The sequence below is a fragment of the Giraffa tippelskirchi genome, chromosome 11 (assembly GCF_054371585.1).
Source record: "Giraffa tippelskirchi isolate mGirTip1 chromosome 11, T2T-mGirTip1v1.2.pri, whole genome shotgun sequence".
In the NCBI taxonomy this organism is placed as follows: domain Eukaryota; kingdom Metazoa; phylum Chordata; class Mammalia; order Artiodactyla; family Giraffidae; genus Giraffa; species Giraffa tippelskirchi.
In genome coordinates this window covers 22,584,800-22,606,787 of record NC_137285.1, presented here as the reverse complement: position 1 = coordinate 22,606,787, position 21,988 = coordinate 22,584,800, and the positions used below count along the sequence as shown (strand labels likewise).

The 21,988-nt window shown below is 40.0% G+C and overlaps 1 long non-coding RNA gene across 1 annotated transcript in view; it reads left to right on the top strand.

The window, feature by feature from the left end:
- Positions 1-21,988, top strand: part of LOC145526015 (uncharacterized) — a 144,837-nt gene that overhangs the window by 103,529 nt on the left and 19,320 nt on the right. Inside the window, exons 2-4 of the long non-coding RNA XR_014068594.1 lie at positions 15,318-15,428; positions 16,354-16,507; positions 18,470-18,587. This is a non-coding gene — a long non-coding RNA (uncharacterized LOC145526015). The remainder of the gene's footprint in view (positions 1-15,317; positions 15,429-16,353; positions 16,508-18,469; positions 18,588-21,988) is intronic.

Here is a 21,988-nt window from a genome sequence, read left to right as displayed (position 1 = left end):
CTGGCATGCTGCAGTCCATGGGGTTGCAAAAGGCTGGACATGACTGAGTGACTAAACTGAACTGATTGCCATATTATAGCAAAGACTTGAATAAAGTCAGGATGTGGGAGAATAATATATTTCAGGCAGAGGGAAGATCAGTCAGAAATATCTTTAGTGTATTTGACATAACACCATATAAATAAACCTTCCCTAGCTCTGTTAATCATCTGCTTCTCATTTGAACAGTTAATTTGGGCTACAAGTCTGGACACAGGAATGCCAGCAGTAGTTATTTTGGGGGGATAAGATGGTGGGAGACAGAGGAACATCTTTTATTTTCTGTACTATGCATTTCAAAAATGTTAGAATCTTTTCCAATAATCACATCAGAATCTAAAATAAAAATATTAAGTTACTTACTTTATTTTTGCATCACATACACTCTAGCTCCTAATGCAATAGGTCTTAAGATTGGATGAACAAATAATTGCCAGACTAGTTTTCCTATGACCAACAGGAAAGCTTCTGGACAATGATTTTTTAAAATCTTTTATTTATTTATTTTTGGCTGTGCTGGGCCTTATTGCTGCTCGGGCTTTTTTTCTAATTGCAGTGAGTAGGGGTTACTCTCTAGTTGCAGGGCATGGGCTTCTCATTGCAGTGGCTTTTCTTGTTGCAGAGAACAAGCTCTAGGGCACACATGCTTCAGTAGTGTGGCACTTGGGCTCAGTAGTTGCACTTCCTGAGCTGTAGAGCACAGGCTCAGTAGTTGCTATAGCAGGAACAAAAATGTGAGCCATCCTGTACTTTGGTTGTTGCTGTAATAAAGGATTTGCATAGATGTGCCAAGCATGTTGTGTCCCTAAAAAAAAAAAACTGTGGCACAAGGGCTTACTCTATGGCGTGTGGGATCTTCCCGGATCAGGGATTGATCCTATGTCTCCTGCATTGTCAGGTCAATTGTTTACCACTGAGCCACCAGAGAAGCCCCTGGACAATGATTTTTTTTTTAAGGAAAGGAAGCTAATGATTGCAAACTCAAATACTTGTGCTCCCACATTTCAGTGACCTGTGTAAAATTTTTATACCTGAATTCCTCATTCCCTGGCCCTGATTTTCTGATGCAGTTTCCATGGAAACATATACAGATTTAGTAGATGTGCAGAAGTTCCAAGGTCTGAGATAAGAGAAATAAGACAGATAGAAAATGGACTGGCACAGATGATGTTTGCAAATTGGGTCCTCAGATGTAAGGATTTCTTCCGTCACTTTAGAGGACGATGAACCAAGTGAAGACTTACCCACAGAAATCCTGAGTTATCAGCTGCACATCGGAGACTGAGAGTCCATCTAGGAGAAAAACCCGTATTTTTTCCTTTGAACTCAGGTTCAAAGAGGACACAGCGAATGAGGGAGCCGACTCTAGAGTTGACACTGAGCAACCACAGTCTTCATATACAGGGTGTTACAAAGCACACATGACTTTGGATGGGTGGAACTGTGTTTTATTGGAAATCCATAAAAGTTGGAGACTTTGGTATTTTGATAAAAATAATTTTGTATCATTTTGGTAAATTTGCCATAGAGCCAATTTCTGTTGATTTTTCTGTCCACTTCTAGGATCATTTTTCTATTTGAGTTTATTATTGCTTTTAAAAATTGATATTGATCTTTCTCTCAGTAAAAGAGACGAGTGTCATCATTTTCAGGGATACTTAATAATGCTTCAGAGTGCTAGAATGAGGGAGTGGAGTTGTCTGATGAGGTAGCATCAAAGTGTTAAATCTGCTCCAAAAAAGAAGAGCTAATGCACAGATTTAATTTTAGTGATGATTGAAATCTGAACTAATAGGAAATTGTAGGTTAATTCACTTAATAAAAAGTCTTTAAGTATTAGGAACTTGAATCAATATTCATTGTCTATTTTATACTTAAATTCCTTTTAAAATTATTTTTAGATCTTTTATCTTCATTTTAAAAGAAATAATATAGCAGTAGATGTAAAGTAAATTAGCATTATTAAACCATCAGAATCCAGAATAAAGAAAGCTTAGTGTAGGGTATATATAGAATCTCTGTACTATCCTCTCAATTTTCTTTAAATCTAAATTTAAACTAAACTCAAACCTAAACTAAATTTTGAAAAATTAATATATTTTCTTGGCTATGATTCACAGTATGTGGGATCCTGGTTTCCTGACCAGGGATCAACCCACACTCCTGCATTGGAAGTGCAGAGTGTTAGCCACAGGACTGTAAAATTTTCAATTTGTTTTAATGGAGTTCCATTTTTTTAATTTATTTTTTTATTGAAGGATAATTGCTTTACAGAATTTTGTTGTTTTCTGTCAAACCTCAACATGAATCAGCCATAGGTATACATATAGCCCCTCCCTTTTGAACCTCCCTGCCATCTACCGCCCCATCCCACCCCTCTATATTGATACAGAGCCCCTGTTTGAGTTTCCTGAGCCATGCAGCAAATCCCCATTGGCTATTTATTTTACATATGGTAATGTAAGTTTCCATGTTGCTTTTTCCTACATCTCATCGTCTCCTCCCCTCTCTCCATGTCTGTAAGCCTATTCTCTTATGTCTGTTTCTCCATTGCTGCCCTGTAAGTAAATTCTTCAGTACCATTTTTCTAGATTCATATATATGTGTTAGAATGCGATATTTATCTTTCTCTTTCTGACTCACTTCACTCTGTATAATAGGTTCTAGGTGCATCCACCTCATCAGAACTGACTCAAAGGTATTCCTTTTTATGGCTGAGTAATATTCCATAGTGCATATGTACAACAGCTTCTTTATCCATTCATCTGTTGATGGACATCAAGGTTGCTTCCATGTTCTAGTTATTGTAAATATTGCTGCAATGAACAATGGAATACATGTGTCTTTTTCAACTTTGGTTTCCTCAGGGAATATGCCTAGGAGTGGGATTCTGTGTCATATGGTGGTTTTGTATGAAAAGGCAAAAAGATAGGACACTGAAAGATGAACTCCCCAGGTTGGTAGGTGCCCAATATGCTACTGGAGATAGTGGAGAAATAACTTCAGAAAGAATGATGGGATGGAGCCAAAGCAAAAACAATACCCAGCTGTGGATGTGACTGGTGACAGAGGCAAAGTCCGATGCTATAAGAGTAATATTGCATACGAACCTGGAATGTTTGGTCAGTGAATCAAGGCAAATTGGAAGTGGTCAAACAGGAGATGGCAAGAGTGAACATCGACATTCTAGGAATCAGCGAACTAAGATGGATTGGAATGGGTGAATTTAACCCAGATGACCATTATATCTACCACTGTGGGCAGGAATCCCTTAGAAAAAGTGGAGTAGCCATCATGGTCAACAAAAGAGTCCGGAATGCAGTACTTGGATGCAATCTCAGAAACGACAGAATGACCTCTGTTCGTTTCCAAGGCAAACCATTCAATATCATGGTAATCCAAGTCTATGCCCCGACCAGTAACGCTGAAGAAGCTGAAGTTGAATGGTTCTATGAAGACCTATGAGACCTTTTAGAACTAACACCCAAAAAAGATGTCCTTTTCATTATACGGGACTGGAATGCAAAAGTAGGAAGTCAGGAAACACCTGGCATAACAGGCAAATTTGGCCTTGGAGTACAGAATGAAGCAGAGCAAAGGCAGCAGATTTTTGCCAAGAGAACGCACTGGTCATAGCAAACACCCTCTTCCAACAACACAAGAGAAGACTCTACACATGGACATCACCAGATGGTCAACACTAAAATCAGGTTGATTATATTCTTTGCAGCCAAAGATGGAGAAGCTCTATACAGTCGGCAAAAACAAACCCAGGAGCTGATTGTGGCTCAGATCATGAACTACTTATTGCCAAATTCAGACTTAAATTGAAGAAAGTAGGGAAAACCACTAGACCATTCAGGTATGACCAAAATCAAATCCCTTATGATTATACAGTGGAAGTGAGAAATAGATTTAAGGGACTAGATCTGATAGACACAGTGCCTGATGAACTATGGACAGAGGTTCGTGACAGTGTACAGGAGACAGGGATCAAGACCATCCCCATGGAAAAGAAATGCAAAAAAGCAAAATGGCTGTCTGAAGAGGCCTTACAAATAGCTGGGAAAAGAAGAGAAGCAAAAAGCAAAGGAGAAAAGGAAAGATATAAGCATCTGAATGCAAAGTTCCAAAGAATAGCAAGGAGAGATAAGAAAGCCGTCTTCAGCGATCAATGCAAAGAAATAGAGGAAAACAACAGATTGGGAAAGACTAGAGATCTCTTCAAGAAACTTAGAGATACCAAGGGAACATTTCATGCAAAGATGGGCTCAATAAAGGACAGAAATGGTATGGACCTAACAGAAGCAGAAGATATTAAGAAGAGGTGGCAAGAATACACAGAAGAACTGTATAAAAAAGATCTTCACGACCCAGATAATCACGATGGTGTGATCACTCACCTAGAGCCAGACATCCTGCAATGTGAAGTCAAGTGGGCCTTAGAAAGCATCACCACAAACAAAGCTAGTGGAGGTGATGGAATTCCAGTTGAGCTATTTCAAATCCTCAAAGATGATGCTGTGAAAGTGCTGCACTCGATATGCCAGCAAATCTGGAAAACTCAGCAGTGGCCAGAGGACTGGAAAAGATCAGTTTTCATTCCAATCCCAAAGAAAGGCAATGCCAAAGAATGCTCAAACTACCGCACAATTGCACTCATCTCACACGCTAGTAAAGTAATGCTCAAAATTCTCCAAGCCAGGCTTCAGCAATATGTGAACCGTGAACTTCCAGATGTTCAAGCTGGTTTTAGAAAAGGCAGAGGAACCAGAGATCAAATTGCCAATATCCGCTGGATCATCAAAAAAGCAAGAGAGTTCCAGAAAAACATCTATTTCTGCTTTATTGACTATGCCAAAGCCTTTGACTGTATGGATCACAATAAACTGTGGAAAATTCTGAAAGAGATGGGAATACCAGACCATCTGATCTGTCTCTTGAGAAACCTGTATGCAGGTCAGGAAGCAACAGTTAGAACTGGACATGGAACAACAGACTGGTTCCAAATAGGAAAAGGAGTCCATCAAGGCTGTATATTGTCACCCTGCTTACTTAACTTCTATGCAGAGTACATCATGAGAAACGCTGGGCTGGAAGAAGCACAAGCTGGAATCAAGATTGCCAGGAGAAATATCAATAACCTCAGATATGCAGATGACACCACCCTTATGGCAGAAAGTGAAGAAGAACTAAAGAGCCTCTTGATGAAAGTGAAAGAAGAGAGTGAAAAAGTTGGTTTAACGCTCAACATTCAGAAAACTAAGATCATGGCATCTGGTCCCATCACTTCATGGGTAATAGATGGGAAACAGTGGAAACAGTGTCAGACTTTATTTTGGGGGGCTTCAAAATCACTGCAGATGGTGATTGCAGCCATGAAATTAAAAGACGCATACTCCTTGGAAGGAAGGTTATGACCAACCTAGATAGCATATTTAAAAGCAGAGACATTACTTTGCCAACAAAGGTCCGTCTAGTCAAGGCTATGGTTTTTCCAGTAGTCATGTATGGATGTGAGAGTTGGACGGTGAAGAAAGCTGAGCACCGAAGAATTGATGCTTTTGAACTATGGTGTTGGAGAAGACTCTTGAGAGTCCCTTGGACTGAAAGGAGATCCAACCAGTCCATCCTAAAGGAGATCAGTCGTGGGTGTTCATTGGAAGGACTGATGTTGAAGCTGAAACTCCAATACTTTGGCCACCTCATGGGAAGAGTTGACTCATTGGAAAAGACCCTAATGCTGGGAAGGATTGGGGGCTGGAGGAGAAGGGGATGACAGAGGATGAGATGGTTGGATGGCATCACTGACTCGATGGACATGGGTTTGGGTAAACTCCGGGGATTGGCAGGGAGGCCTGGCATGCTGCAGTTCATGGGGTCACAAAGAGTTGGACACGACTGAGAGACTGAACTGAACTGAACGGTGGTTTTATTCCTAGTTTTTTAAGAAGTCTCCATACCATCTTCCGTAGTGGGGGTAACAATTTACATTCCCACCAACAGTGCAAGAGTATTCCCTTTTCTCCACACCCTTTCCAGCATTCATTGTTTGTAGACTTTTTGATGATGGTCATTCTGACCAGTGTGAGGTGATACCTTATTGTAGTTCTGATTTGCGTTTCTCTATTAATGAGTGATGTTGAGCATCTTTTCATGTGTTTGTTAGCCATCTGTATATCTTCTTTGGAGAAATGTCTGTTAAAGTCTTTTTTCCACTCTTTGATTGGGTTTTTTGTTTTTCTGACATTGAGTTGTATCTGCTGCTTGTATATTTCCGAAATTAATCCTTTGTCAGTTGTTTCATTTGCTATTATTTTCTCCCATTCTGAGGGTTGTCTTTTCACCTTACTTATAGTTTCCTTTGCTGTGCAAAAGCTTTTAAGTTTAATCAGGTCCCACTTGTTTACTCTTGTTTTTATTTCCATTACTCTAGGAGGTGGGTCATTGAGGATCTTGCTTTGATTTATGTCATCAAGTGTTCTGCTTATGTTTTCCTCTAAGAGTTTTATAGTTTCTGCTCTTACATTTAGGTCTTTAATCCATTTTGAGTTTATCTTTGTGGATAGTGTTAGGAAGTGTTCTAATTTCTTTCTTTTACGTGCAGCTGTCCAGTTTTCCCAGCACTATTTATTGAAGAGGCTGTCTTTGCCCCATTGTATATTCTTGCCTCCTTTGTCAAAAATAAGATACCCATAGGTGCATGGGTTTATTTCTGGGCTTTATATCTGGTTCCATTTGTCTCTATTTCTGTTTTTGTGCCAGTACCATACTGTCTTGATGACTGTAGCTTTGTGGTATAATCTGAAGTCAGGAAGGTTGAGTCTTCCAGCTCCATTCTTCTTTTTTAGGACTGCTTTGGCTATTTAGGGTCTTTTGTTTCCATATGAATTGTGAATTTTTTTGTTCTAGTTCTGTGAAAACTGCCATTGGTAATTTGATAGGGATCACATTGAATCTGTAGATTGCATTTGGTAGTATAGTCATTTTCACAATATTGATTCTTCCTACCCAGGACCATAGAATATCCCTCCATCTGTTTATGTTGTCTTTGATTTCTTTCATTAGTGTCTTATAATTTTCTATGTATAGTTCTTTTGTCTCCTTAGGTAAATTTATTCCTAAATATTTAATTCTTTTTGTTGCAATGGTGAATGGGGTTGATTCCTTCATTTCTCTTTCTGATTTTTCATTGTTAGTATATAGAAATGCAAGTGATTTCAGTGTATTGATTTTGTATCTTGCAACTTTGCTAAATTCACTGATTAGCTGTAGTAATTTTCTGTTACTATCTTTAGGGTTTTCTATGTACAGTATCATGTCATCAGCAAACAGTGAGAGCTTTACTTCTTTTCCAATCTGGATTCCTTTTATTTCTTTTTCTCCTCTGATTGCTGTAGCTAGGACTTCTAGAATTATGTTGAATAATAGTAGGGAAAGTGGACGCTCTTGTCTTGTTCCTGATCTTAGGGGGAATGCTTTCAGTTTCTCACCACTGAGAATAATATTTGCTGTAGGCTTATCATATATGGCCTTCACTATGTTGAGGTAGATTCCTTCTATGCCCATTTTTTGAAGAGTTTTAATCATAAATCGATGTTGAATTTTGTCAAAGGCTTTTTCTGCATCTATTGAGATTATCATATGGTTTTTATCTTTTCAGTTTGTTAATATGGTGAGTCACATTGATTGATTGGTGTATATTGAAGAATCCTTGCATCCCTGGAATAAACCCGACTTGATCTTGGTGTGTGAACTTTTTGATGTGTTGCTGAATTCTTTTTGCTAAAATTTTGTTGAGGATTTTTGCATCTATGATCATCAGTGATGTTGATCTGTAGTTTTCTTTTTGTGTGTTGTCTTTGTCTGGTTTTGGTATCAGGGTGATGGTGGCCTCATAGAATGAGTTTGGAACTGTTCCTTCCTCTGCAATTTTTGGAAAGAGTTTTAGAAGGATAGGCATTAGCTCTTCTCTGAATGTTTGATAGAATTCTCCTCTGAAGCCATCTGATCCTGGGCTTTTGTTTTTTGGGAGATTTTTGATCACAGCTTCAATTTCAGTGCTTGTAATTGGGTTGTTCATAATTTCTATTTCTTCCTGGTTCAGTCTTGGAAGATTGAACTTTTCTAAGAATCTGTCCATTTCTTCCAGGTTATCCATTTTATTGCCATATAGTTGTTCATAATAGTCTCTTATATTCTTTGTATTTATGCATTGTCTGTTGTAACCTCTCTTTTTTCATTTCTAACTTTGTTGATTTGATTCTTCTCTCTTTTTTTCTCGCTGAGTCTAGCTAAAGGCTTGTCAATTTTGTTTATCTTCTCAAAGAACCAGCTTTTAGTTTTATTAATTTTTACTGTTTTTCTTTGTCAAGATACATTTAACAGGAGGCTTGCTGTGTGCTGTTTTCAGTCTTGCATGAATTCTATGTTCCTTAACAGCACCTGAATACAGGTGCCAGAGAGCTGGCAAGCCGACTTCCTTCAGGGATAATAGAAATTTATGTATCTCATTCGTATGGAAATTCCATACGGTGAACAGCAGCCATTTACAACTCGCCTCCTTTCTGATATGTAAAGTAACTTTTACAGCCCCCTCTCTTGAGAATGATTCTAGCCTCTGGCTTTTTAGATGACTTGTTAGATTTTTGATCCCCGTCTCTGCTAAAAAAGGATATCTTGTAAGAGTATATATATGCCCACAATATGTTGAATAAACGCCTTTGTTCCATCAGAGCACTGGTCCCCGTGCCTTTCCTCATTTTCTCTCTCTCTCTCTCTCACTCTCTGTCCCCTTCATGTGGCTCAGCCTCTTTTCTTCCTTCTTTTATTTTCTTATTGGTCGACTCTGTACCCCCAAGTTCCGGTCCATTAAAGGACCACAACAGTTCTTTCATTTCTTTTAAGTTCCATTTTTTAAAAAATAAGATAATCAACATGAATCAAAGATTTTCAAATCCCATCTTCCAAAAATTTGCCATAGTGATATTTCTAGTTTCCCATTCTCTCCAGAACCTCCCCCAGGTGGTCTCTGTTTTCCTTTCCTTTGAAATTGGGCTGAATTTGTGATTACCTCAAGGAAGAGAAAGCAGAGGACAGAATTGTGTGTGACTTCCCAGGCTGGTTGGGAAAGGAGATACAGCTTTCCTTGAGTCATATATATATATATATGTGTGTGTGTGTGTGTGTGTGTGTGTGTGTGTGTGTGTGTGTGTGTATGTATATATATATATATATATATATATACACATATATACACATATATAAAATCTGTATCCATTCATCTGTTGATAGACACTTATAATAGATTGTTTCCATAACTTGGCTATTGTAAATAGTGCTCCTATAAACATTGGGTAGCATGTATATTATCAAACTAGTATTTTTGGTTTGGGGGGGATATATACCCAGGAGTTGGCTTCCCAGGTGGTGCTGGTGATAAAGAACCCATCTGCCAATGCAGGAGACATAAGAGATGTGGGTTCGATCCCCGGTTCTGAAAGATCCCCTGGATGACGGCATGGCAACCCACCCCAGTATTCTTTTTATTTTATTTATTTATTTTTTATTAATATGTTTATTTTACTGAAGTATAGTTGACTTACAATGTTTCAGGTGCACAGCAAGGTGATTCAGTTATATATACATATACACATATATTATTTTCCCACTCCAGTCTTCTTGCCTGGAGAATCCCATGGACAGAGAAGCCTGGTGGGCTACAGTCCACAGGGCTGCAGAGTCAGACATGACTGAAATGACTTAGCACAGACGCACATACCCAGGAGTGGAATTGCTGGGTCCTATGGTAGTTCTACTTTTAGCATAAATTTTGGAATGTCAAGTCAACTAATATGGCAGACCTGGGAACGACAGCCTTACAACAGCTAAACAATTAAATACTGTAATGGCTTAGCATCTTTCTTAAACTTGAAACAGGGATTTACATCATTCTCAACAATAGGCACTTTTTTTTTACAGCTTTAAAACCCCTCAGAATGACTAGAACATCCCAGCCAGCCCTTGGGTATACAATTTCTGACGCATACCAGTTCGTGGAAACAAATATATTTAGACAGAGTAATATGTACATCACCAAGCAGAGACGAATCATGATTTAACAGAGCTTGAAATTACTTCATTGTGTCAAGCTCAATAGGAAGATATGTTTCACCTGCTGGTCATGTCCATTGTTTATGCCTCCAGCCTGACTTGAAGGAGTTACCAGGGGTTGAAACTAAGAGACCAGGTATGATCCATCTGTTTTATAACATACTGTTCAAACTCCCTGTTTTTTTGTTTGTTTGTCTTGGTTTTGGTTTTCCCTTTGTAGCACAGATTGTGAATGCAAATAATTTGTGCAGTTTTCTAAGGGTCACCATCTGCCAAGAAGTGATTTCAATCAATGAACCAAGTAGGTAGACTATAGTCAACTGGAAGACTGTGCAAGCAGTACAGAGTGACCTATAAACGTCACTTGAAGATGTGATGTGTGCCCATTTTATAGATGAATAGAAGCTCCAGAAAGAACAACTGCTACTCTGAGAATATTAGTGCTGTAATTCATATGTATGCTCTGTATATTAAATCGTAGTTAGTAATTTCCTAAAGTAGAAAGTGTATGAGCTTCCCAGATGGTGCTAGTAGTAAAGAAACCACCAATGTAGGAGACATAACAGATGTGGGTTCTATCCCTGGGTCAAGAAGATTCTCTAGATAGGGCATGGTGAACCACTCCAGTATTCTTGCCTGGAGAATCCCATGGACAGAGGAGCCTGGCAGGCTACAGTTCACAGGGTTGCAAAGAGTCAGACATAATTAAAGTAACTTAGCTTGCATGCATGCACAGAAAGCATATTGTAAGGTATTTCATGGCATGCAATACCTATAACCCATTAGACAGTGAAAGGAGCTTAAACATTTTTTACCTACTCAGCCACCTGACAAGCAAATCTATCTATGAAATTGTGATATCATGTATTCAGACACATGAAAATACACATCAGTTACTTATTTGTAATTATTTATATATTTAAATTGGGCTTCCCTGGTGGCTCAGATGGTAAAGAATCTGCCTGTAATGCAGGAGACCTGGGTTCGATCCCTGCGTTGGGAAGATCCCCTGGAAAAGGGCATGGCAACCCACTGCAGTATTCTTTCCTGGAGAATCCCCATGGACAGAGGATCCTGGTGGGCTATAGTGCATGGGGTTGCCAAGAGTCAGACATGACTGAGTGACTAAGCACAAAACATATATTTAAATCACATACCAGTAACTCATTATATCTTACTTTAGTAAACAGTGGTACAAAGAAATGCCTCTATTTTCCAGGAAGTCATTACCTAGGAGAGAGGAGGTAGATAATTACACTACAAGGGAAAAAAGTTGCTATAGAAAGTCTAAACAAAATTATCCAGGAGGGGATTTCTCTGGTAGTCCAGTGGCTAAGACTCCACGCTCCCAATGTAGGGCGCTGGGGTTCAATCCCTAGTCAGGGAACTAAAATCCACCTGTCAATGTAGGAGACTCAGGTTCAATCCTTGGGTCGGGAAGATCCCCTGGAAGAGGAAATGGCTACCCACTCCAGTATTCTTGCCTGGAGAATCCCATGGACAGAGGAACCTGGCGGGCTACAGTCCATGGGGTCACAAAGAGTCAGACGTGATTTAATGACTGAACAATCACCAGCCAGGGGACTTGCTGCCTCCTATGGGGCCTCTGGGGTGAGGTCTTTATTCGACCAGAAGCTCTATCTCTCTTCTGAAGATCCTCCCCAAGCACAAACATCTCAGGAGAGCCAGCCTCCTCCTGTCTCTGGGCCCAGGGAAGGATAAGGGTGTCTGGCTAAATGCTCACAGGAAGTAAGCACAGTTTTCCAGGCCTCTTATCCCTGGAAAATAATTTTGGAAATCATGGCTAAACTCACATTTCAATCTTGCAAGATGAAGGGTAAGGAACAGAGTTTAAGGACTAGACTAACTTGATGGGAGAGTTAGGTCTACACCCCACTCTTCACATGAGGACCCTGAAAGACTACATCTTTGGAGTAAGGATGAACCAGAAATAGACCATCCTGCTGTTCTGTCTCAGTCATAAACCTCTCCTCTGTGATGTTTCCAAGCTCCAAAATGAGGACAGCTCTGGCTGGTGACCTTGTCTATCAAACTGTGAGCCCCAGTATTTATTATACTATTTCATCTCATTAGTCAGCGTTTATTGTTTAGAGTGCTTTTCCAAAGTCATTAGCTGGGATCCTCCAGCTTACTCAGTGATACTTTCAATGAGTGCACTAAAGGACCTCTTTGTACCACAGCTAATATGTGCTTGTTGATCAGCGATTAGTGGGGTAGTGTTCAATTTTCTCCTTTCCAGACAGTACAGCAAAATAGGAACAGTGGTGATTCGTACACAACCAGAGATGACTTTGTGAACTCCTTTTCAAAATAGCAGGAGTAATAAAAGATTTAACAGCTATTTTTACATCTAAGCCTTCCCGTGGCTTAGGGGGAAGACAAGTCGATATAGATAAGGTACAGATATTAATTTTTAAAACTCTCTGTAGTCTTCATGCATGAAGTTGAGGAGGAACATAATAAAACATTGAACAGAAAAGCAGAAATGGTGTTGTTTATCACCTTGCAATTTTCTTGCATAAATGTGAGAGGCATCTTCTGATGAATTCTGTGGCCGCCATAGTATTCTCAGTAGCAGGTTCTTGGCTATCCAAAATTATTCTAGTGGAGATCAAAACTGGTAAATTTCTTAAGAGTGGCCATATATACAGCAAGACAGTCTGAAGTAGAAAATGAAGGACTGAGCTGACCAGGTACCGAATAGATGGGAATGCCAACCTGGCAGCCAATCGTGCATGCTGTACTCAGTTACTCAGTTATATCTGACATTTTGCAACTCCATGGACTGCGGCCCACTAGGCTCCCCTGTCCATGGGATTCTCCAGGAAGAATAGTGGAGTGGGTTGCCATTTCCCACACCAGGGGATCTTCCTGACCCAGGGATCAAACCCAGGTCTCTTACATCTCCTGCATTGGCAAGTGGGTCCTTTGCCACTAGTACCACCTGGGCAGCAAATCAGCAGGTGGCTAATGGCAGCAGATGTGTATAGCTGAGTCATTGAGCCCCCTGGGTTCTGGAAGGAAAACTCTCAATCTAAATTGAATTTCTGCTTCCGAAACTTATCGGAAAGTTATTAACCTCTCTTCTTATTTTCCTATTTTATTGTTGTTGTTGTTATTTAGTCCCTAAGTCATGTCCAACTCTTTTGTGACCCTACAGACTATAGCCTTCCAGGCTCCACTGTCTGTGGGATTTCCCAGGCAAGAATACTGGAGTGGGTTGCCATTTCCTACTCTAAGGGATCTTCTGGACCCTGGGATCAAACCTGCATCTCTTGCATTGACGGCCAGATTCTTTACTGCTGAGCCACCAAGGAAGCTCTCTCATTTTATTATTGGAGTATAATTGCTTTACAATGTTGTGTTAGTTTCTGCTGTACAACAAAGTGAATCAGCTGTATGTATATAGATACCTGTTCCCTCTTGGGCTTCTCTCCCACTCCCTAACGCCTTCTTTTTTTTTTAAATTAAGACCATTTCTAGAGCAGTTTTAGGTTCGCAGCAAAATTAAGGGGAAAGGGATAAGCTTCCCATATATTCTCTGCCCCCATACTTGCACAGCCGCCCGTTCGTAATATCCCTCAACAGTGAACTACGTTTGTTATAAGTCAAATCTACGTTGGGCACGTGCTAAGTCGATTTAGTCATGTCTGACTCTTTGCAACCCTATGGACTATAGCCCTCTGTTCCTGGGATTCTCCAGGCAAGAATACTGAAGTGGGCTGCCATGCCCTTCAGGGGATCTCCCTGATCCAGGGATTAAACCTGCGTCCTGCATTGGCAGGAGGGTTTTTTACCACTAACACTACCTGGGAAGCCCTAAACCTACATTGACACATTATAATCACCCTGAGTCCATAGTTTGCATTAGGATCATCTTGGTATTGGCCATTCTGTAAATTTGGACAAAATTAGAATGACTATTTTTTTCATCATTATGGTATCATAGAGTAATTTTATTGGCCCAAGTATCCTCTGTGTTCTGTTTATTTAACACTTCTACCTCCAAACCCTGGCAAACCACAGACCATTTTATTGTCTCCCTAGTCTTGCCTTCTCCAGAATACCATATAATTGGAATTGCACAATAAGTAGCCTGAGAGGTAGCCTTTTCAGATTGGCTTCTTTCACTTTGTAATCTACAATTCAGTTTCCTCTGTGTATCTTCATGTCTTGATAGCTCACTTCTTTTTAGCATTGAATAATATTCCATCATTTGGATGTACCTCAGTGTATCCGTTCATGTTGCTTCTGGGCCTGGAGCTTCTGTTTGGAAATGTTATGAGTTTTGACTTAATTTATTTAATAGTTATAAGCTTAGTTGGAGTGGCTATTTCTTCTTGTTGGGTTTTAGCAAATTGTGTATTTCCAGGAATTGGTCCATTTCATCTGGGTTATTGAATTTGTCAGCATAGTTCATATTATTTCTTTAATATCTTTTAATGTCCATGGGATCTGTAGCAATGTCCCCTCATTCATTTTTTATGTAAATAATTTGTGTCTTTTCCCTCTCTTCCTTAGTCTGCCCAGAGGCTTATCAATTTTATGGACCTTTTCAAAGAACCTGGTTTGGCTTTCATTGATTTTTCTCTACCAATTTCCTGTTTTCAATGTCATTAATTTCTGCTCTAATTCTTATTAGTTTCTTCTTATTTTGGATTTTTTTTTTTTTTTTGCTTTTCTCTTTCTAGTTTCCTAAGGGGAGAACTTACGTTACTGATTTAAGATATATTTTCTTTCCTAATATAGGCATTCAGTGCTGTAAATCTCCCTTTAGACAGTGATTTGCTGTATCCCATGAATTTTGATAATTTTCATTTCGTTCCAGATCCTTAACAAGCCCAGTTAAAATCATGGTATGTTTTGTGTCAGTTAGCTGTTGCCATAAGAATGGTGTGTAATAAGTAATTCCCAAATTCAGTAACATTGAGCAAGTATTATTTAACCATTTATTATTATCCCTAAGTCTATGGGTAAACTGATCGGTTGTGCTCATCTTGACTGATATTACCTTAGCAAATTTTTCCCCCTAGTTTTGCCTGGCATTCATTTACATGCCTGGCTACTAGCTGATTATGACCAATTTAGGGTGACCTCCGTTGGAAAAACTGGCTATGCTTTACCTGATCTCTCATCCTGAGCAGGTGAGCCCAGGCTTATGCCAATGCTAGAGGCAGAGGTACAAGGAAAAGCAGAAGCATACAAGCCGTCTTGAAGCTAGACTTAGAAATGGTACATCGCTGCATCCAACTACAGTAAGTCACATGGTCACACAAGAGTCAAGGTTGGAAAGGGTTGGAAAATATTTATAGATTGAGGGCTTCTAGGAGGAGGGAGGGTTCTTTCCTCTGCCCTTTGTCCTGCCATGCAGATTTCAGAAGCTAGAGAGATGAAGGAGAGCCTTCAAGCACAGGAGATGAGCGTAGGACCAGTTGGAAGGGAGCAGGAAGCATGGGGCAGATCTGTGGGTGTGGCCCTGGCAGCATCTGCTATACCTACTGTTCTGTCTGCCCAAAGACTTCCTTTTCCTTCCCTGGCTGAGCCTACTTGCAACAACCTTGTTCTTCAACATGGACATACATCTCTGAGAAAGTTTTCCCTTAGCCCTGACATCCTGATTTATGCCCATGTCCCAGGATTCCTCACACCTCCCACCATAGAATTCATTACCTTGTCATTTAATGGCTGATTGACTGTATTGCCTACCTAGGCACAAGCTGATCACAGGCTAGGATTTTGTTGATCACTAGGTTCCACAGTGCCTGGGACAATATATATTCAATAAACAGTTGATGTATTTTAAACAGCACTTAACCATATCCTTAAACTCAAATTTAAACCTCATTGAATAACCCTAAGTTCAATTTCCCACTGGATCCTGAACAAATAATTCCCATCATCTCAGTGACATGGCATTTGACACACGTGAACTTGAGAAGAGCAGCCCCTGTCTGTCAAGGAAAACAATTACCTCTCAGGGTGTCCAAATGGAAACTGTAGCATAACCAAGAAAATGAAGCTGGGTTTTTCAGCTGACTAACTGGATTTCCAAATATATGCATGCATATTTTATGTCTCCTTGTATAACTCACTCATGGAAAATATGTTACTGTTAAATAAAATAGTATATGATAACAATCAATAGACACATAATGCTTTTTCTCTTTCACACTTGGTTAGGTAAAAGGTTTGCCATAATATGCTGTCAAACAGAAGTGATTACTCTTATTAGAAACAACAGCACAGGAATGTTTCGTGCACACTGCTGCTTTGATGGAGAGCCAGGAATAGAGTAAACCATGGAGGGCAGTCCCAGACCCTGAATTTTAACAAGGTGATGATGTTACCATATATAAATAGTAGCCAATGGGAATTTGCTGTGTGACTCAAACCGAGCTCTGTAACAACCTCGAGGGGTGGGATGGGGAGGGAGGTTCAAGAGGGAAGAGACATAGACATACTTATGGCTGATTCATGTTGATATTTGGCAGAAACCAACACAATGCTGTAGAGCAATTATCCTTCAGTTAAAAATGAATAAATTTAATTATTAAAAAAAAGGTGATATGGGACTTCCCTGGCGGTCCAGTAAGACTCCACACTTTCAGTGCAGAGAGTGTGGGTTTGATCCCTGGTCAGGGAATTAAGATCCTACATGCCAGGTGGCACAACCAATAAATAAATAAACAAGGTGGCAGTTACCATTAGCTACTGTCCAAACCACAACTTAGTGAAAAGTTCTACTGAGGAATTCAGGAAGCTCTGGAACAAGAAATGTCTCTCCTTCAGCAGGCTGACCCAACTTGCTGTCTGGTTTTCCCTCCACTGTGGTACATACACACACCCTTCCCATGCCTGCTACAACTCCCTGAGAAATTCCTGCATGATGCTGGGCAGGCTGTTAATCTCACGGCTTTTGCTTCCTACCAGGAAAGTGTGCAGAGAAGGGCAGGTGTAGGGCTTCAAGTTTTTCCTGCAGTAGCAGGAAAGGCTCGGTTCATCTTCTGTTATTTTTTTCAACTTTTACTAGAAGCTCCAATACTTTGGCCACCTGATGCTCAGCATCCATACTCCGGGAGATAGTGAAGGACAGGGAAGCCTGGTGTGCTGCAGTCCACGTGGTGGCAAAGAGTAGGACACAACTTAGCAACTGAACAAAGACATACAGTGTAACGTGTATGCTAAGTCGCTTCAGCTGTGACTGACTCTGTGAGTGCTTATGGGCTGTTACCTGCCAGCCTCCTCTGTCCATGGGATTCTCCAGGCAAGAATACTGGAGTGGGTTGTCATGCCCTCCTCCAGGGGATCTTCCTGACCTGGGGATCTAAGTCGCGTCTCCTGCATCTCTTGCATTGCGGGCAAATTCTTTATCACTGAGAAACCAGGAAAGCCCATAGGGGAATGTACACCAGTGCTAATTATATGGATCACGTTGCACATCTCATCCCTAATACTTACGTACCTTATAACTGGGAGGTACAAACTTTGACATAAGTAGGTGCTGGGGGTGTGCTTGGCTCCCTTCATCCAATTCCCCCCCGCCACCCCTCCTTCTGGTAACCACAATTCTGATCTCTTTTTCTCTGAGTAAGCTTGTTTGTTTTGGAAGTATAATTGACCCATAACACTGTGTCATTTTCTGTTACACATTGTTGTGAGGTTGCATTTCTGTACATTTCAAAATGATTATCATGATTAAATCTAGTTACGTCAAATATGCCACCATACAAAGATATTAAACATAGCTATTAAAATTGCTTTTACCCAGTTCTAGGTAGCCATCCGGAGAAGGCAATGGCACCCCACTCCAGTACTCTTGCCTGGAAAATCCCAAGGACAGAGGAGCCTGGTAGGCTACAGTCCATGGGGTCGCTAGAAGTCGGACACGACTGAGCAACTTCACTTTCACTTTTCCCTTTCACACACTGGAGAAGGAAATGGCAACCCACTCCAGTATTCTTGCCTGGAGAATCCCAGGGATGGGGGAGCCTGGTGGGCTGCCATCTATGGGGTCGCACAGAGTCGGACACGACTGAAGCGACTTAGCAGCAGCAGCAGCAGCAGGTAGCCATCTCTCCCCCTCGTGCCCTGCCATGATACAAACAGATCATGCTGTCCATGGTCCTTAGCTGAAGGGCTCACCCTGAGCGGACTTCAGAATGTATAACTGCCCAACAATCTCAACTCTTGATAGTCTATATAAGAGTCAGATTTTTAGCATAGTTGACTTTTTTCATTGCTAAGTTGAGAACAATGTTCTTTTCAGCAAAGTAAAACTTCTTTATTACTTTGAAAGGAATTTAAAAGCTGAGTGAATTAAGAGCCCCAGAAAGTGTGGATATAAATTTTTGGAAACTAATTCTAGCCACGAAAGCAGTCATTTTCTATCAGACTAAAATGCAACAGTGAGGAAGGTAAGTAGTAAATATGTCGTTGCTATTTGACAAGCCTGTGGTTTCTTGGTTCCAAATTACTGACAACTCAACTCCCTCTCCTTTAGGAAAAAGAAAACATTTTAAAATATTTTAAAATTAAAAGCATTTCATCTAGATAACAGTTGTTAGAAAGAAATAATGAAATGAATATTAGAAAATAAAGATAAAATTTAAATGATTAAAATTCTACCTCCCAAAGGAAAAATCTGTTAATAATCAGCAAAACTTCCCATGCAGTTGTAAATGATTATTCAGGGTTTTATTAATATATATGTTGGCTTCAATTTCTAAATAATTCGGTTTCAAATAGCTTTTCCAAAATAATGGCACGCATACAAAAAAGTACAGTTTCAGGCAAAATGTCACATGGGAAAATAAAAAATCAGATGACCTTTCTTTGACTTAATATGAGTGCATTTATAGGATGAAGATATACATGCAAGAATACTGGAATGGGTAGCCATTCCCTTCTCCAGGGGATCTTCCCAACCCGGAGATTGAATGCAGGTCTCCCGCATTGCAGGCTAATTCTTTACCATCTGAGCCACCAGGGAAGCCCCCCCACACACGTATAAGTATAGGATGACTACAGCATGGCTTGTTATTCTTTATGTACCTGCATGACACCATATTGACATTTTAAATTTGTAGCTCTCTGAACCTCTATCCCTCTTAACCCAACTCTAGAAGTAATACTATAGGGTTCACAAGCCGGTCCTAGACTTTCTGTGTTTTTTTAATCATTCTTTATTTTTTATTGAAGTAGAGTTAATTTACAATGTTTCAGGTGTACAGCAAAGTGATTCAGTTTTATATATACAGGTAGGTGATTGATAGATAGATCTAGATATTCTTTTCCAGATTCTTTTTCACTGTAGGTTATTACAAGACATTGAATATAGTTCCCTGTGTGTTTTTAATTCTAAATCCCCAATTTATCTCTCTTCCTTTTTCCCATTTGGTAAATGTAAATTTATTCTCAATCCAAGACCCTTTGGATCTGTCCTCCTTTTTAAAATCACCAATTAATTACCCAGTGGGTTCTCCAGACTCTCGTGGCCTGGGGAGTGTGTTGTCATTTGAAATGGGGTTGTTATTCTGACTCCCAAGTCAGCCACAGATGCTAACATCCTGGTCAGATGGTGCAAGAGCCAAGTGGACTGGATTGAGGAGATTTAAATTACTGCCTAAGCAACAAAGATGGCCAAGCAACTTTTCTTTCCTACAAAGAAATTACTTCATTGCACACGCAAAATCCTTTCCCTTGGAAATAAGATAAGCAGGTGGCTGCAATTTGTATCAATTAAATTGTGACCTCGTTTCTGCAATTTGCATTTTTTCTTTCTTAATGATAGTTTTTTAACAAAACTGCTGATGGATAAGCACTTAGGAGATTTGATTTTTCTATGTCTATCTTCTTCTTTGCACTACTTAGAAAAGTTTTAATAAGAAATATAACCACTCTCCACTTGAGACTTAATGAACATTTTCTCTTTTTATTAAAAACGTTGCAAAGTCAAGTACAGCACTTTTGGAAATGATGAATATGGAAATTACGATTCTACATTTTGGTCTTGAAAAAGTTATGTCTGAGTGATCGTTACAATTAAAGTTGTTTTTCTTGAAAAAAAAATTCGAAACTCCAAATAGAGCAAAAGGCAAGTTAGAGAGCTGCTAACGAAGGAAGTTAATGCAAAATTGGATGAGTTGATAAGAGTGACTAGTTACAAGTAATGATGAGAGTTGTTTTTGTTAGGATCTAATTTTCCATGATTTTATTTTATGCTATTTTTCCTGAAATAGTTATATTGATGTATCCTAGTACCCTGGGCAACAATTTGGTTTGTGAAAATCATTAAGACAACAGGAAGATAGAATGAAAAGCTTGATTTGCAGTTTGTAATCATCAGGGATTCACATGGCTCCCTCTCAGCCATGTAACACTCCATTTTGCATGTAACGCTTTTGCAGTTTTCACTTTCAATCAACTCCACCATTAGCATCCTTGCCATTAACACAACTTCTTTTTCCTCACGTTTCTCTCATGGCCCTGCCTAAATCTTCATAAGCCACCAGACAAACAAAAGTAGCACTAACTCCATCACTAATTCCCAAAGTCATTTCAACAACTGCATATACATGCACACATATATGTACTTACACACATACAGTATGCATGTGTATACACATACCTATATGAGAGCTCCCCTGATGGCTCAGCAGTAAAGAATCCACCTGAGATGCAGGAGGCACGTGTTCGATCCCTGGGTTGGGAAGATACCCTGGAGGAGGAAATGGCAACTTGCTCCAGTATTCTTAGCTGGAAAATTCCACGGACAGAGGAGCCTGGTGGGCTACAGTCCATGGGGTCACAAAGAGGCAGACACAACTGAGTGATTGAGCATGAGCGTGATACCTATGTGCACATGTAATATTCATATTTTAAGTATATAACATGTATGTTAATATAGACACTCAGTAACTAACATACATAACAGGAGTGTGAACTTTTTTGTACTTTCTTTGAAAGGTCTAAGAACTATGTTCATCCACTCATACAACAAATGTTTCCTAGGGACCATCTATCTGCTGGGCACACTGTCACATGGTATGATGTTTTATAAATAAGACAAAAGCTCATCTCTTATGTCACAGTCACTGATGATTTAGTGCAATTGGATTTTGAAGGGCAATTGAGGTGCATGAAGCAGATCACGAAGAGATTGCAAATGGGAAGGGTGGATTGTATAGCTGCTGCTGCTGCTGCTGCTAAGTCGCTTCAGTTGTGTCCGACTCTGTGCGACCCCATAGACGGCAGCCCACCAGGCTCCCCCGTCCCTGGGATTCTCCAGGCAAGAACACTGAAGTGGGTTGCCATTTCCTTCTCCAATTGCTAGTGATAGCAATAAATAACAGTGACAGATAGTGTTAGTGATCATGATAATGACAGTTTTGTCATTAATGTGGAAGATTGTTCAGCAAAGAGTCTTTCCTCCCTTCCCCAAAAGCATGGGACAGGTATGCTTTTGAAACAGAAGGGAAGGGAGCAGGCTACAACCTTTGAAAGCATGACATGGCCCGAAGACACGACATAAACTGATTAGAACCAAATTGGTCCAAGATGGTAAATGAGTTGACTTCCACTAGACCTTGAGCCTCAGCATACACTCATTGTAACACATCAGCAAGCTAAATGACACACCCACAGATGCCATGACAGTACCAAGGCAGACCATCAAAAACTGGGTGGTGGCCCTATTCCTGGAAATCTCTGCCCCTTCCCCCCAAATAGTTAGAATAATCTTCCCACTCATTAGCCTATGAAATTATCCAGCCCATAAAAACTTATCCACACCATATTTTGAGGCCACTCTTGCCTT